We start from the raw sequence: 18,717 nt of genomic DNA on the forward strand, positions 1-18,717 counted from the left end.
CAGTTAACATATGCTAATAGTGGATCTTTGAGTACATTTTTATTTATTTATTTATTTCACCTTTATTTAACCAGGTAGGCAAGTTGAGAACAAGTTCTCATTTACAATTGCGACCTGGCCAAGATAAAGCAAAGCAGTTCGACACATACAACAACACAGAGTTACACATGGAGTAAAACAAACATACAGTCAATAATACAGTAGAAAAATAAGTCTATATACAATGTGAGCAAATAAGGTGAGATAAGGGAGGTAAAGGCAAGCCCTTGAGTTTTTCCCGGACTGAAATTATTTAATTGCACCAAGGAGTTCCTCATATGTAATTTGACCTTCACCCCAGTCTTTCTATACAGTTGTTCATTTTACATTTTTATTAGGAAAAAAGTCATTACAGTGAACATCATTCAGCGGAGATGGAGGACACTGAAAAGAGAACATATTTTGCTTCCTCTTTCAAAATCTAATTTGATGAATCATGGTTGACCCTGGTAGCATATCTATGTTGAAGATTCAGGAATAATTGTGTGCATTTTTCACCATTTTCCATATAGTTTGCTTTATTTTTGTACTATTTTACACTTGATCATTCTTGAATAAATTCCTCCAGTTCTTTTTGTTTTCCCCCTAACTTATTCTGTGCTTCTATGGTAGTTTTTATTGCCATTCAACTATGCATCCATATGCTGTTAGTTCCTCTATTTCCTTTATTAGTCTAATCTCTTTTGACTTAAATCGTTTTTGTGTTAAAGAGGAGTATTGAATTGCATGGCCTCTGAAGACACATTTGAAAGTATCCCATACATATAACGTTCTTCATCGGGCGAAAGAGAGGAGGACCAAGATGCAGCGTGGTGAGTATTCATTTTAATCAGAATACTTAAACAACGAACAAAACAATAAACCGACAAACGAACGAAAGCGTAACAGTCCYGTATAGTGAACACAAACACACAGGAAACAGGAACAATCACCCACAACCCACAATACAAAACAGGCTACCTAAATATAATTCCCAATCAGAGACAACGACTAATACCTGCCTCTGATTGAGAACCATATCAGGCCAAACACATAGAAACAGACAAACTAGACATACAACATAGAATGCCCACTCATATCACACCCTGACCAAACAAAMCATAGAAACAAACAACGCAAACTATGGTCAGGGCGTGACAATACAATAAGGGGATCTGCTGTACCAGTGTTATGCAGGAAAAAGTCCGTTATAAATTGTTTTGTCTTGGTTAAGAACAACTTGTCATCCAATAGTGTTTGATTAAATGTCCAATATCCCCGCCCACGTGGAAATTCGATAAGAGTTATGTGGATACCAATTAGATGGTGGTCCGATCACATTCTTCCTCCTATCAACACTTTTTTTTAAATGTGGTGTCATCGAAAAGGACACAAGAAAGTAGTCAAGTACAGTACATTTCTCCCTCCCAGTTATTTTCTCATACAACCTAATCTGTRATTGTATAGTGAGTTTCCTGTAAACAGTAGATATTATATTCCTTATCTTTTAGCYAGTTAAAGAATGATCGTCTTTATTTACAATCTGCTAARCCATTACAATTATAACTAGCTATACTTATTTCACCACTTACCATAATGAGATACAAGTTTAAATGATGCTTACCATAATATACTGTACAGTGTGCCTGTAAACTTATTACCAAACAGTACCATGATGATCAAATCAAATCAAATGTATTTATATAGCCCTTCTTACATCAGCTGATATCTCAAAGTGCTGTACAGAAACCCAGCCTAATACCCCAAACAGCAAGCAATGCAGGTGTAGAAGCACGGTGGCTAGGAAAAACTCCCTAGAAAGGCCAAAATCTAGGAAGAAACCTAGAGAGGAACCAGGCTATGAGGCGTGGCCAGTCCTCTTCTGGCTGTGCCGGGTGGAGATTATAACAGAACATGGCCAAGATGTTCAAATGTTCATAAATGACCAGCATGGTCAAATAATAATAATCACAGTAGTTGTCGAGAGGGCTGCAGGCAAGTCAGGCCCTCAGGAGTAAATGTCAGTTGGCTTTTCATAGCCGATCATTAAGAGTATCTCTACCGCTCCTGCTGTCTCTAGAGAGTTGAAAACAGCAGGTCTGGGACAGGTAGCACGTCCGGTGAACAGGTCAGGGTTCCATAGCCGCAGGCAGAACAGTTGAAACTGGAGCAGCAGCACGGCCAGGTGGATTGGGACAGCAAAGAGTCATCATGCCAGTAGTCCTGAGGCATGGTCCTCCGAGAGAGAGAAAGAAAGAAAGAAAAAGAAAGAAAGAAAGAAAGAAAGAAAGAAAGAAAGAAAGAAAGAAAGAAGAAAGAAAGAAAAGAAGAAAGAAAGAGAGAGAAAGAGAGAATTAGAGAGAGCATACTTAAATTCACACAGACACCGAATTAAGACAGGAGAAGTACTCCAGAATATAACAGACTGACCCTAGCCCCCCGACACGATAAACTACTGCAGCATAAATACTGGAGGCTGACACAGGAGGGTCAGGAGACACCCTGCTAGACACCCTGAATTTATACTTACCGATACTACCAGAATCAATGCCTGACATCTAGCCATGTATCTGTGCCATAATATATGCACTGGGCTAAACGTACTGTAGCAGCAACGGACTGTAAGTAGACCTCCAATAATCCTACACGCTTATGGMATGACCATGAGAGGTGCATCTTCTTTTGGAATTAACCATATTAAAAAAAAGGGAAAGAAAAAGAAAAAAAGAACATAGAAAGAGAGAAATAGAGAATAATAAATTAGATAGTACTGCGGACAATAAGACCTAAAAACAGATACCCAGATAACAGCAAAACCTGGAACGTAATACCAATGATAAGAATCACGAACTAGATCAATAGTAATAGTTCTAATAATATTGTCAATAACAAAATGCCAACGATAATCTAACAACAGTACTCATCTTCCCATTATTCTACCATATTAACTTGTGTTCTTCGCCATTAACAGCATTGACAATAATAATAATAATAATAATAATGATAATAATACAAATACAAATATCACCATTACTGCTGTTGGGGTATAAATATGATCAATACCAATACTGACAATAACCATCTACACCTTAATCACTACCAAGATCCTAACAATTATTCGCAATTATTCGCATTAGTAATAATAATGTTAATAGTAATACTAATATTAATCATAAACACGATCATATAACGAGGTATAATGATAGTAATAACGTAATAATAATAATAATAATAACATCAACAACAATGCAATCATCATCCTCATCACTGTCATCATTGAAAAACTGTACAGTACTAGCCACACGCAAAAAACGTAATGCCCAGATATTCATATACAGCGGCTCATTATCGGCTCACTTTGCAAGTTTTCAGACCATTTCGTTCCGTTCATTAGATCCGTTTGCCAATAAACCTTTTAGAAAAGTTCAGTAAAAACATAATAAGCTCACTTATTTGTATTCCGACTGTCACAATAGAGGAAAGGCATATCAGCCCAGTTCGTTCAGATCATTAGATCCGAATGTCAGTRAAACAAGAGAWAGAAATTGAAAACAATTGGAGACATYGTTGGTGGCTCCAATGGATTGTAGAAAAAAAGTAGTGTGGTTTTTAGAACCTATAGATCAGTTGAGGACATAGCACAGGACACCTCCATCGCCCTAAGTCTAATTATATTTACTGCTTCCTGAAACKAATTCAGTAGGAAAAAAATGCAACTTACACATTGTCTTACAGACACACATATTCAAAAGGATCCCCATCTTGTTTTATTTGGGGTTGCGCCTGTGATTTATTTTGTCAAAATGTTTATCATTTTAATTTGCTGAGATTTGTTTTCATTTGGGTGTATTTAGCTCTTCCTGATGCTGGGCCCGTTGCCCGGCTGAGAGAGAGAGCCTCTAATTAGAACAGCAGAAATACATACTGAGAACCATGTGGCTTTTGGGAGACTTTTATTTAAGTGCAATGGAGGAAACGATGCCTGTAGAAGAGTTTTTTTAAATGTAGCCTACTGAGTCGATACGTTCAGACCTGCTCGGCAGACTAGATAATGTAGGCTATCAACCTCTCCTTGGAGAAAGAAAATATATTTTTTTAATGAATATTGTCTGTAATCAAGACTCTTCATTTACCAAGTGAAACTCTCTCTCCCTCGTTTGTAACATGATTACAGTGATTTACAGTGTAATAATAGCAGCTCTGGAACGGGAACAGGCAATAAGAATCCCGCTATGGTGGTGTTGATGTGAGAAAAAGCCGTGTCTTCATCCTGATAATGATTTGGCTTTGGCGTTATGTTCATCAAGGCAGGCTTGTACAGGAAGTGTGGGTGAGCCCCGGGAGACGTTTCCCTTTGCTCACGTGGCAGACTCCTTCGAAAGCAAAAGCCCTGATGGCGATAGATGTCTCAGACTGAGGTGGTTTTAAATCAAGATCATAAAGCAGCTGCAGTACTGATGTGACTTCCCTACACTTTGCTTTCATTTCCCTATAAGAAGCGGAGACGCAGTTAAATGATACCTTGGCTGAGACACGTTCTTCAATCTCCCTTTTTAAAACATTGTTTGGTCTGATCACGTTCCCCCACTGACATTTTTATGTGAAGGGTGGCCCTTGCCATACAGCTTGGTAGCATTTGTTTTCCCCTGGTCTGGTGGTGACAGTTTCCATAATGAAAATGTAATGTAAGCCATCGCTCAGCGCACAGCGGGGCAGCCCAGATGTTTAGGGATAAACATACTGGTAATTAGGGCTCTGATCTCACCCTGCTATTTACACTAGGCATAGACACTGGATGGTCACGCCCCTCGCACCCTCTCCACGCAGCCCCTCATCCCCGGAYCCCCGGACCCTAGCCCGGACCAGCCCATCTCCCAGCAGGGTAAATATTTAGGGGAATGGCTTCTTTCCCGTTTTCCCTGAGGAGTTATTCAAAGAATGCTGTGCTTCTAGGAAGCAATGTTGCATTCTCCAGAATGCAGCTGTAAGTGGTGTTAGCTAACCACTTAGTTCCTAATAAGACTCAATTACWGGACATTACACCCTTCCTCCCTAACCAGCAATGCCAGCTCAGAAGACAGAGTGGCTGTTAGGAGGTTGTAAGAAAGGTGAGGAATGGTGAAATCCTGGATAGGGGGGAAACCGCTGTTGGTACGTTCCAGGTATTGAGGGAGCAGGCAGACTTTCCACGYCTCTGTCATCTCCTCTCTCAAACATATATGTATGCAGTATACATTTAGGGACGTTTCCCGAGATTCTTTGTGGARAATGCTGGTAGCTTTATTTGAATAGGCCCGTATAGATGATCTACACACGCTCACACTATCAACAAACGATCAACGGCAACTCTGTTGCTATGTAATCGATTGCTCGGGTTGCGGTTACGGTTAAGTTTAGAGTTCGAATAAAAATGCTTCGTAGTTCAGGACTAGGCCATGCTCAATCTTGTCCATACTGTAGGCTACCTTCCTCTGTTTATGACTCCTGTTCTTTTACTGCTGCATGCGCTCTCTTCTGAAGCCCGATTATCCATAATGCTTGTCTTTGTTTGATGTTTATCTCTGCACTGTTTCAAGGTCAGAAAGCATCTCCCCATCTCAACCTACCTTGTGTGACATGCCACTAAATAAAGCTGGGCCACTGTCCATTATTATCTCTCTCTCTCTCTCTTTTTCTTTCTCTCTCTCTCGCTCTCTCTCAAATTTAGATTGCTTTATTGGCATGAAATACAATTGGTAGATACTGCCAAAGCAGTAGAGTGGTACAGCATTTCAGTAAATACAGTACAATACAATAAGGATAATGAAATACAGTTAATTCAGGAGTAGTAATAATCGTACCTATACACCATATATACAGAGGTAGTGGATTCGGCTATTTCAGCCACACCCGTTGCTGACAGGTGTATAAAATTGAGCACACAGCCATGCAATCTCCATAGACAAACATTGTCAGTAGATTGGCCTAACTGAAGATCTCCGTGACTTTCAACGTGGCACCCTCATAGGATGCCACCTCTCCAACAAGTCAGTTCATCAAATCTCTGCCCTGCTAGAGCTGCCCCGGTCAACTGTAAGTGCTGTTATTGTGAAGTGTAAACGTCTAGGAGTAACAACAGCTCAGCCGCGAATTGGTAGGCCACACAAGCTGACAGAATGGGACCGCCGATTGTTAAAAATCGTCTGTCCTCGGTTGCAACACTCACTACCGAGTTCCAAACTGCCTCTGGAAGCAACAACAGCACAATAGCTGTTCACCTGGAGCTTCATGAAATTGGTTTCCATGGCCGAGCAGCCCCACACAAGCCTAAGATAACCATGCGCAATGCCAAGCATCGGCTGGAGTGGTGTAAAGCTCACTTCCATTGGACTCTGGAGCAGTCGAAACGCGTTCTCTGGAGTGATGAATCACGTTTCACCATGTGGCAGTCCGACAGACGAATCTCGGTTTGGCGGATGCCAGGAGAGCGCAACCCGCTCGAATGCATAGTGCCAACTGTAAAGTTTGATGGACGAGGAATAATGGTCTGGGGCTGTTTTTCATGGTTCAAGTTAGGCCCCTTCATTCTAGTCGATTTTGTGCTTCCAGCTTTGTGGCAACAGTTTGGGGAAGGACCTTTCCTGTTTCAGCATGACAATGCTCCTGTGCACAAAGTGAGGTCAATACAGAACTGGTTTGTTGAGATCGGTGTGGAAGAACTTGACTGGCCTGCACAGAGCCCTGACCTCAACCCCATCAAACACCTTTGGGATGAATTGGAACACCRACTGCGAGCCAGGCCTAATCGCCCAACATCAGTGCCCGACCTCACTAATGCTCTTGTAGCTGAATGGAAGCAAGTCCCCGCAGCAATGTTCCAACATCTAGTGGAAAGCCTTCCCAGAAGAGTGAAGGCTGTTATAGCAGCAAAGGGGGGACTAACTCCATATTAATGTCCATGACTTTGGAATGAGGTGTTCGACGAGCAGGTATCCACATAGTTTTGGTTATGTAATTTAATCATGTACAACATTACTGCTGTTGTATTGTGTGATCTTCAGTCAATACATTTAATTAAATACAAATAACATTATATATTAAAAAAAAGAATGGCTAATAAATAAACAACAAAATGTATGATGGTTACACTATGTATTACTTGAAAGTTATATACAATGTAAATACTTCAGGGAATTAATGTTCATGGGATGTCCCTCAGGCTATAACAATCATATACATAACTGGCAGTTATATTTGTGGTTTCTCCCTCACCCAGAATAATTCCCAGCATTATGTCATTAGTAAATATATTTTCTTTAAAAAATGTTATCTTATTTGGGAGTATTTCTCACAATAGAGGAAGAAGTGTATCTCTGTCTGTTCCTACTTTACATTTTTTACATTTTAGTCATCAAGCAGACGCTCTTATCCAGAGCGACTTACAGTAGGGAGTGCATACATTTTCATATTTGCTCCTCTGTCATGCAGTGACCACTTAGACACTCCTCTTTGTGTAGCCATGTCATTTTGTGTCTCTTTTTCTATAGCCAATTGGTGGTTGCTGAGCATGTTTTTGGTCAGGATCTGTATCTGTTGTGTATCTCTGACAAAGTAAAGATATTCTGCCAATTTGTATTCTCTTTTGAGGGCCAAATAGCAATTTAGTTAAATCTGTGTTTTTGTTAAATTTTCACAATTTGTAAAATAGGAGGTTTTAATATCTGCAACAATCTGAATGATTTCCCTGTGTGTTTGGATAATCGGGTTGTTTAGAGTTTTTAACAGCTGACATAGGGGACTCTTTTCAGGGTTTAACTTGGGTTTCCAGTGCTTTGAATTGTAAGGATGTTTTGGGGATTAATTTAAAATGGTTCCAAATTCTGTGTCCTTTTCTTTATATTTTCAATTAAAGGGAATCTTCCAACTTCTGCTCTGCATGCATTATTTGGTACATCATTTTTTATATTTAGGATAATTCTGCAGAATTCTGTATGTGCTTATAATCTTAATTACAGGTTGCATCCGAAACCTCGCTTCCATATAGTGCAATTTGGATAGGAATATAAATGTTTTAGAATTTTCTTTTTATTACTGCTTTGTGGTTTTTTCTTTTAGTGCATTCACTGCCATGCCAAATCCACCAGAGACACAATTTCTTTGTACCAGGTAGTTGTGCATGTTCAACCCATTGGCAATGTTTAACCATGGTATTTCCTCATTTGTCTGGTGCTCTGATTCCTGGAATTCTTCTGTGAAATCCCGACTTTGAATTTCTGAAAGTTGATGTTGATTGCCCAGTTGATGCTGTATTCCCAAAGAATGTTAAGTTGTTTCTGAAGACCTTGCTCTATTGGTGACAGAAGGACAAGGTCATCTGAGTAGAGCAGGAATCTGACATCCTCATCTTTGAGGCTGAGCCCAGGGGCTGCAGATCGATCCAACAACACTGCTACTTCGTTGACGTAGACGTTGAACAGGGTTGGACTTAAACTGCACCCTTGTCTCACCCCTCGCTGTTGTGCAAGAAAATACATTATTTTATTGTTCAGTCTATCGTGTAAATAGATGTTATGATGTCGTATACTTTACCCGCAATGCCACTTTGGAGGGTTTTGTAATATAATCCATCATGCCATATGCAATCAAAAGCATTCTTAAAATTAACAAAACATGCAAATAATTTTCCTCTGCTTTTTTGATGAACATGCTGGTTTATTAGTGTGTGTAATGTGTGTATGTGTGTTCTGTTCTGTGTTTGGGTAGAAAGACGATTTGTTTTTTGCTGAGAGCGTTATGTTTGAGGAAGGTCTGTATTTGGTCAATGAGAATACAGCAGAACAGTTTCCCCATATTACTGGTGACACATTCCCCTATAGATATCAGGGTGTAATTTGTCACCTTTTTTATATATGGGGGTTATGAGCCCCTGGTTCCAAAAATCATGGAAGCAATCACTCTCCAAAACCAGGTTGAATAGTTTTAATAAGACATCCCGCAGCTCATTCCTGATGCTGTCAGGTGATGCTGTATTTTCTTAGAAAGTTCAGCATGTGTAATTTGGTAGTCAATTTGGTTCTGGTTGTTTTTAATTGTGTGTTCTAGGGAGCTGAGATTTTCTTGCCTATTTTGAGGGTTTATAGAGGGAGGTCTTCTGATGGTATTATTGCACGGAGACTTTCAATATGGTTAGGTAATTTTTCCATTTAGACCATTCTATTTCTGCATCTCTCTCTCTCTCTCTCTTTCACACTCTCTCTCTCTCTCTCTCTCTCGTTAGTATCTCTTCAATCCTCCTTCCCTTCAGGATATTTACATTGCATATATTAAAGTGAAGAGAGAGAGATACAGCGAAACCGAGAAAGAGAGGAAAGGGTTATTCAGGTCATCTTCCAACAGCTGTGTTGATTCCCAAAAATTTTTTTTAGTTTGCCGAAGGTCCTCTCCGCACTCCACTCTATCATACATGCAAATATGTACATGATAATGTACACACACACACACACACATATACAGTCGAAGTCGGAAGTTTACATACACATAGGTTGGAGTCATAAAAACTAGTTTTTCAACCACTCCACAAATGTATTGTTAACAAACTATAGTTTTGGCAAGTCGGTTAGGACATCTACTTTGTGCATGACACAAGTACATTTTCCAACAATTGTTAACAGACAGATTATTTCACTTATAATTCACTGTATCACAATTCCAGTGGGTCAGAAGTTTACTTACACTAAGTTGACTGTGCCTTTAAACAGCTTGGACAATTCCAGAAAATGATGTCATGGCTTAAGAAGCCATCGTTATGTTTGGAGGAAAAAGGGGGAGGCTTGCAAGCTGAAAAACACCATCCCAACCGTGAAGCCCGGGGGTGGCAGCATCATGTTGTGGGGGTGGTTTGCTGCAGGAGGGACTGGTGCACTTCACAAAATAGATGGCATTATATGGATATACTGAAGCAACATCTCAAGACATCTGTCAGGAAGTTAAAGCTTGGTCGCAAATGGATCTTCCAAATGGACAATGACCCCAAGCACACTTCCAAAGTTGTGGCAAAATGGCTTAAGGACAACACAGTCAAGGTATTGGAGTGGCCATCACAAAGCCCTGACCTCAAACCTATAGAAAATGTGTGGGCAGAACTGAAAAAGCGCATGTGAGCAATGAGACAGTTACACCAGCTCTGTCATGAGGAATGGCCCAAAATTCACCAATTTATTGTGGGAAGCTTATGGGAGGCGACCCAAAACATTTGACCCAAGTTAAACAATTTAAAGGCAATGCTACCAAATGCTAACTGAGTGCATGTAAACTTCTGACCCACTGGGAATGTGATGAAATAAATAAAAGCTGAAATAAATCATTCTCTCTACTATTATTCTGACATTTCACATTCTTAAAATAAAGTGGTGATCCTAACTGACCTAAGACAGGGAATTTTTACTAGGATTAAATGTCAGGAAAGATGAAAAACTGAGTATAAATGTATTTGGCTAAGGTGTATGTAAACTTCCGACTTCAACTGTACACACACGCACGGACGCACGCACATCCAGAGTGATTGATAGCTGCACACTAGTGATCTCGGTGGAATATCCAGTTATAATGTGCATTTTCATAGAACCTGATATGGCAAAAACCTTTGAGCAAGCAGAGAGAACCCTGACCGCACCACCGACTGTGATCACAATTTAAGAATGTATTTCAGCATATGATTTATTTTCCGAAGGTTTCTCCTGACTGCATTGCTATGGCCTTGGATTTCCACCTTATCAGTGTTAGCGGACACAAATGACATTTTTCTACAGTAGCTTCTCATAGTAAAGACTGTGTGTGTGTGTGCGTGTGCGTGTGCGTGTGCGTGCGTGCGTGCGTGCGTGCGTGCGTGCGTGCGAGTGAGAACTGTAGAGTGAAAGACTGAGACATTTTCCCCCCCTGGATATCCACCAGTAGGACGTCCAATCAGATAATCAGCTGAAGGGAGTCCTAGGATGAGATCATCTGGGGTTTGGGATTATGATGTTCACAGTAACTCACAGGAGGAAAGTACTCCAATTATTCCAATCACAGTTACATACTGTACTGTGCAGGCTACTGTTAACATGCAGTTAGTTTGTATGGTAAATGTATTATGTTCTTAGGGACCAGTACATTTGAATGAGTTTTTAATAGTAATGTTTTATTTCATGTCCTGTTGTCTGATGAGGACTGAGCATTTTTCAATCCAATACATTAGCTTGCAGGGTGACTTGTTTAAGGATATTGGTATTCGGGACACCTTTGTATGTACCCAGACATCCCTTCAACTCAGGAGTACTGCATGTATGAGGACTGAGGTGCTGCTGTGTACAGAGGCACTCTTGTACTTCTAGCCCTGTAATCAACCTGCCAAGCTTCTGCCAAGATCACTCCACAGCAGGGTGACTAGAGGAGGGCTGGAGAAAACTCAGCCAGAGAGGAGAGAGAGAGAGAGAGTTGGAAAGGGGGAGAGGGAGAAATGAGGGGAGATTAAAGACCATAAAACAGCATGAGGGCGCCTTCTTTAAACACCAACACTGCAGTTCCGGAGAAAACTGGGAAACAAAACAGAAGCTATTAGCAATTAAGCCCATACACCGTGTGATTCATTACCTCTTGATTACCCTGAGAACCTCACTATGGTAAAAAGCACTCTTACTGTATGTAAGCACTATATTCTAAATCAACAGTATTAGAATCCAACAGCGAGGTTTTGAATATGTCGATGTGTGATTAAACAGCAGCAACAGGTACTGTGATTCATCTTCCCATGCCACTGTGTTTTCCTATACCAGTTTATTACTCACTAGATGCAGCATGTTGTCATTGATGAGCCACAGAAATGTTTTTGCGGGAAAAAAGATCGCAGTCACGCACGGTCCATGATGCCTAAATCAATACACTGGATTAGATTAGATCGGATTAGCTCTCTTGACAGAGCAGACCACTCTTAGAGGAGTGTCACCCCCTGCCTTTGCTCTGCCCATGTTTCCTGCAGGTTGTTAAGGCAGAGTCTTTCCCGAAATTCCCAAACTGAAACGAATTACTCTGACATCTGAAAAGTCGTTATTTTGTGCCGAATTCTCAGTGATTTCATAGTAGTGAATTCAAAATCCCCAGTGCAGTTCCACCTCTGTTGCAAATGATGCTGGGAGAGGTGCCAGTTCCCAGTCCTGGACCACCTGTGTGTCCTTGTAGGATCTCACTCTGCACCCCCCCCCCAGGAGGAGACAGCAGACTCACCTCTGCTGGCCTTTAAACAGGTAGCAGGGTCACCAGGCTCTTAAAGGGCACAAAACTGATGTAATTACAGATCTCTTTTGGGTTTCGTTGTTTAAAATCATTTTAGCAGATGCTCTTATCCAGACACTTTTGTACTTGTCCCCCGTGGGAAGCGCCATGCTCTACCAACTGAGCTAAACGGGACCCGTCTCCTTATTCTTCCGTTTCATTTCCACTTCGCCATCGACAATATTCAGACAGTCTGCTCAAAAATAAGAATTGTGTCATTAGGAATCAGAAAATTGCTCTTTTAAACGGCTTGAATTTGTCAAACGAGAAGCCTTGGCGGAAGGGTGGACGTGTGAAGGCTGAACAGCGCTGGTTAGGATGAAGACAGACATTCTACTCTCCCCCAGAGTCCTGTGTGTCCAACCACTGGAGATGCACAAGGAGATACGTCTGTCTCTTGTCTTTGGCTCTTTCTGCTAGGAAGAAGTTCATGGCATGACGGAAGCTTTTATGGTGTTGTCTCTGTCTCTTCATTACTGAGGTAATATTTTTGCTTATTCCCACCCACCCATCTACCTATATGTACATATTACCTCAATTACCTCGACACCGGTACCCCCTGTATACAGCCTCGCTATTGTTATTTACTGCTGCTCTTTAATTATTTGTTATTCTTAACTCGTACTTTTTTTTGTTGGTATTTTCTTAAAACTGCGTTGTTGGTTAAGGGCTTGTAAGTAAGCATTTCACTGTGAGGTCTACCTACACCTGTTGTATTCGGCCCATGTTGATTTGATCAACCATCGACCAACAACCCTAAAATCTGCCCGCACCTGTATCATCGCCACTGACCCAGAACAGATCCTGTCCTTATGGCTTTAGGAGTTTGTCATGAGGGCAGCAGTTAAACAATTCCTAGGCATTATAGAATAGACGAGACGAGACCATTATTCCACCTTTGCTGTTCCCTCAGCCCCATGCTGTTTGAGTTAGGCTGACAATTGCTCTCGTACTCTCTCTGTGATTTAAGCAGCCCATCGGGGGTCTCCCATTAATGCGTCTCTAATCAGAGTGAAAACAGCATATCTGTTTGTCTGTTGATGTAACCCATCCTTAGGATTGATGTTTTTCCTTGTGTGCTCACCAAAATGTTACATTGCAATGTTTTGGCCCATTTCCTGGTATGACATATTTATCCACGGAAATGTATACCGATCCCCAGAGGCGAGAGATGACTGTTGAGTCTTGGGTGGCGTGCCAGGTGTTTTATAGGTATCACATAGGTCACATGTAGCGGTTTTCTTTTTTAAAGGTCAGAGAGACGTTTTATTCATGACATCATCACTATTTCATGGTGCAGACCTGGGGTCAGAGACCCAAATGGTAGAAAGATATATATATTTTTGTACATTTTCACCAAAAACTCGTGCTCTGTGAGCCGCAATGCGTTGATCACGCCATGTTGAACCTGGCAATAAACTGAGATACATTGACGCACCTGCAATTCAAAATAAAGCAAAGCAAAATTGTGTTGAATAGTAAGGGGTATATGCACACTTCAACTGCTATTTGGTTTAAGTGTTAGTAGAGCTAATTTGATCTGTGGTCATTCTACTACTATTATGGTCTATTGATGACTTTTAATTACCAATTATAGATTGCCATGTAGCCATAAAGAGGCAGTTAAAGAACCGCTTGTGGCTCCAGAGCCACATGTTGCAGACCGCTGGTATAGACTATATGATAATTATCTGAGGCAATGCAGTAAATGCAAAATCCTGTGCAAAGGTCATATGGTTTCTTACTTTTACACATCACAGGGCCTGGCTGGTTATTCAGGAAATCAGTGTCTTACCAATCAAAACACAGCACAGTGCTGCTTGCTTCCCATAATCACAGGGCATCATACGCACAATAGTCTCTGCGCTATGACAGGCATATTAGAATCCAGACAAAGCACTGAACGGTGACTCATAGCTAAACATTTGGAGATGATGGATGTCAGATTCTATTGGCCGTCTCACAGCCAAGAGGAGGTTTTGCAGCTTATGCTCTGGCAGGAAGGCAGATAGTACTGCGTCGTGTTCATTAGGGCACGAAGTGGAAATCGTTTTGCGACGGAAAATGGAAATAAGCAATGTTATTGGATAAACATAGATAGTACCTCCTTGTTTCATTCCTACTGAACAATACCCTGTACTCTAGATGGTGAGGCACTGTGACTCATACAGATAGGCAGACGTCATACAGTGCTGCTTACCAGCATCATCGGCCTCTGAGGTCACAGCAGTGCGAGCCTGCTCAAGGGCAACCTTTGACCCTGGATGATGTCTAGTGACAGTGATGGAGTTTTTCACTGACAGCTACCGTCATATATCTGACAGACAGGACTAAATGACTCAGAACAGGGACATTTTCCTCTACTTGTAAATACATTGTACATTATTCTGCTTTGATTTCAATACTATCACGGTAACTCCGTTTTTTGGCTGGCGTTTGGTAATTATCTCCGTGCATCTCTCTCCATTCTTCTCTTCAGAATGTGTGAGTCATCCAAAAACACATTTCTGAAAATGTATTCAGGCAAGGGCTGGTGTTCAGAATTCACATTAAAGACACAAATGCTTACAGTAATAGATTCGGCGTCAATGTCCAAATGTCCTGTTTATCTTTAGGTTTTATGCCTCAAAATAATGGACCAGGTGCACTGTGTTAAAAACATCCACATTAACAAACACTGATTCCAACAACAAGGGTATAGCTAACATGGGGACATCCATGACTGAAGAAACATGAAAGATTTCAGTGTAATGGTTTATCGTCTCCCGCTCTAGTCCCATATCCTTTCRCATGGTCTTAAATTTCATACCGCGAGGTACATACAACTGACTCTTTCCTCCTCTCTGTTGCTTTATCCTCGAGGCATCCATATCACTCCCCCCTGTTCTTTTTCATCCTCCGTGATGCTGTATTTTTTACTGTGCTCTTCACGTCTTTGATGTTGATATTATGCTAGCAATAACTCTCCCTCTGTGTAATCTTATTGAATTCTGTTTGTTTTTAACATACTCGCTAATGCTGGGTGACGTCTTCCATCCACAACCTTGATCTGGGCCAGTCTCAACTAGATTAAATGTCTCTCTCTGTCTCTCTCTCTCTCTGTCTCTCTCTCTCACACTCTTTGAGGATTAGATCAAGAGATGTGCTGATGGATATTGACAGTCCCATTTCAGAATGGCTCTGATCTGTTGCTAGTAATGTGTGCACAGTCAATAACAACAACCCTCTGTGGGCTAAAAGGAGAAAGTGCATACCAGATGTGACACACATTGTCACGGCCGTTAAAAGAAGAGGACCAAGGTGCAGCGTGGTGGGTGTACATTTTCTTTTATTAATAAAAATGACGCCGAACAAAACAATAAACACGACAAAAACAAACCGTGAAGCTAAAGGCTATGTGCCCTAAACAAAGTCAGCTTCCCAACAAACACAGGTGGGAGAAAGGGCAGCCTAAGTATGGTTCTCAATCAGAGACAACCATAGACAGCTGTCCCTGATTGAGAACCCTACCCAGCCAAAACATAGAACTACAAAACATAGAACATAGAATACCCACCCCAACTCACGCCCTGACCAAACCAAAATAGAGACATTAAAAGGATCTCTAAGGTCAGGGCGTGACACACATGGTGTAGAAAGCATGTGGCCCCCCACACAGCTGTTTGACTTACAGGTGTGTGTCCTCTGGTCTGTTTCTTTATTTAACTAGGCAAGTCAGTTAAGAACAAATTCTTATTTACAATGACGGCCTACCAAAAGGCAAAAGGCCTCCTGTGGGGACGGGGGACTGGGATAAAAAATAAAAAAATAAATACAATATAAATACAGGACAAAACACACATCACAACAAGAGAGACAACACAACACTACGTAAAGAGAGACCTAAGACAAGTTTTTCCAACACATTTGATAAACAGGGCAAAATAGAAGGTAATATATAGGCCTATAATAGTGAGGAAGCAGAGTCACGGAGATGTCGTAGTGTGTCAGGTTTCAAGCACAGCAGGGTCACAACATAGCAGATTTTGAGAAGACATCAGCCTGTCTCTGAGGTGATAATCTCTGAGGTGATAATCAAGCTCAGAGACCCGGTGCTAGACGACATCACCAGGCTGCCAAAACACTTCATCCCACTGGGCACACACATCATTTCAACGTGGAAATTCTGGGAATATGGAGGTTGAGACGTTGATCAATGAGTTATCAACCTTTATTCACCCACTCAAAAGGACAGAACGTTGTTGAATTCCGAGTGGGTTATCACTATATGCTTTCAACTATCTAAAAGCACAACCAAATTCCAATAGAAAACTCAATGTCAGATTTTTGGTTTAGTTGTCATCTTAATGTGTTATCACTTCGCTTTCAACCATTTAAAAGCATAACAATGTTCATATGGGAATACAATGTCAGATATTTTATATTTATTAAACAACTTCATTTGTTATCGCTGTGCTAATAGCACAACCAAATGACCTGGATTGCAGTAGACATKACATTAAAATCACATTGTGCAAGTGATCACTGCTATTTTATTATGTAMAGGCTTTCTTCTTTTCACTCTGTCAATTAGGTTAGTAACTACAATGTTGTTGATCTATCCTCAGTTCTCTCCTATCACAGCCATTAAACTCGGTAACAGTTTTGAAATCAACACTGGCCTCATGGTGAAATCCCTGAGTGGTTTCTTTCCTCTCCGACAACTGAGTTAAGAAGGACGTCTGTATCTTTGTAGTGACTGGGTGTATTGATTCACCATCCAAAGTGTAATTAATAACTTCACCATGCTCAAAGGGATATTCAATGTCTGCTTTTAAAGTTTTTACCCATCTACCAATAGGTGTCCGTCTTTGTGAGGCATTGGAAAACCTCCCTGTTCTATGTTTGAAATTCACTGCTCGACTGAAGGGACCTTACAGATAGTTGTATGTGTGGGGTACAGAGATGAGGTCGTCATTCAAAAAATCATGTTTTTTGTGAGTCCATGCAACTAATTATATGACGATATGACTAATACTTATTGACTCAAGACATTTCAGCTTTTAATTTTTTATTCATTTGTAACAATTTATAAAAACATAATTTGATATTGTGGGGTATTGTGTGTTGGCCAGTGACACAAAATCTAAATTGTATCCATTTTAAATTCTGTCTGTAACACAACAAAATGTGGAATAAGTCACGGGATGTGAATACTTTCTGAAGGCACTGAATGTGGAAGTAATCAGATTCACACATACAAGCACACACACACACACACACACATTTCACCAAGCGAGGAGAAGGTCACGTACAGTACCAGTCAAAAGTTTGGACACACCTACTCATTCAAGGGTTTTTCGTTATTTTTTCAATTTTCTATATTGTAGAATAATAGTAAACAATCAAACTATGAAATAACACACATGGAATCATCTAGTAACCAAAAGAGTGTTAAACAAATCAAAATATGTTTTATATTTTAAATTCTTCAAAGTAGCCACCCTGTGCCTTGATGACAGCTTTGCACTCTCTTAGCATTCTCTCAACCAGCTTCACTTTGAATGCTTTTCCAACAGTCTTGAAGGAGTTCCCACATCTGCTGAGCACGTGTCAGCTTTTCCTTCACTCTGCGGTCCAACTCATCCCAAACAATCTCAATTGGGTTGAGGTCGGGTGATTGTGGAGGCCAGGTCATCTGATGCAGCACTCCTTCGCTCTCCTTCTTGGTCAAAAATCCCTTACACAGCCTTGAGGTGTGTTGGGTCATTGTCCTGTTGAAAAACAAATGATAGTCCACACTAAGCGCAAACCAGATGGGATGGCCTATAGCTGCAGAATGCTGTGGTAGCCATGTTGTTTAAGTGTGCCTTCAATTCTTAATAAATCACAGACCGTGTCACCAGCAAAACATCCCCACACCATCACACCTCCTCCTCCATGCTTCACGGTTTGAACCACACATGCAGAGATCATCCGTTCACCTACTCTGCATCTCACAAAGACACGGCGGTTGGAACCAAAAATCTCACATTTGGGCTCATCAGACCAAAGGACAGATTTTCACCAGTTTAATGTCCATTGCTCGTGTTTCTTGGCCCAAGCAAGTCTCTTCTTATTATTGGTGTTCTTTTGCAGTGGTTTCTTTGCAGCAATTTGACCATGAAAGCCTGATTCACGCAGTCTCCTCTGAACAGTTGATGTTGAGATGTGTCTGTTGCATTTATTTGGGCTGCAATTTCTGAGGCTGGTAACTCTAATGAACGTATCCTCTGCAGCAGTGGTAACTCTGGGTCTTCCTTTCCTGTGGTCGGCCCTCATGAGAGCCAGTTTCATCATAGCGCTTGAGGGTTTTTGCGACTGCATTTGAATACCATTTTTAAAGTTCTTGAAATTTTGACTGACCTTCATGTCTGAAGGTAATGATGGACT

The sequence above is a fragment of the Salvelinus sp. IW2-2015 genome, linkage group LG35 (assembly GCF_002910315.2).
Source record: "Salvelinus sp. IW2-2015 linkage group LG35, ASM291031v2, whole genome shotgun sequence".
NCBI lineage: Eukaryota > Metazoa > Chordata > Actinopteri > Salmoniformes > Salmonidae > Salvelinus > Salvelinus sp. IW2-2015.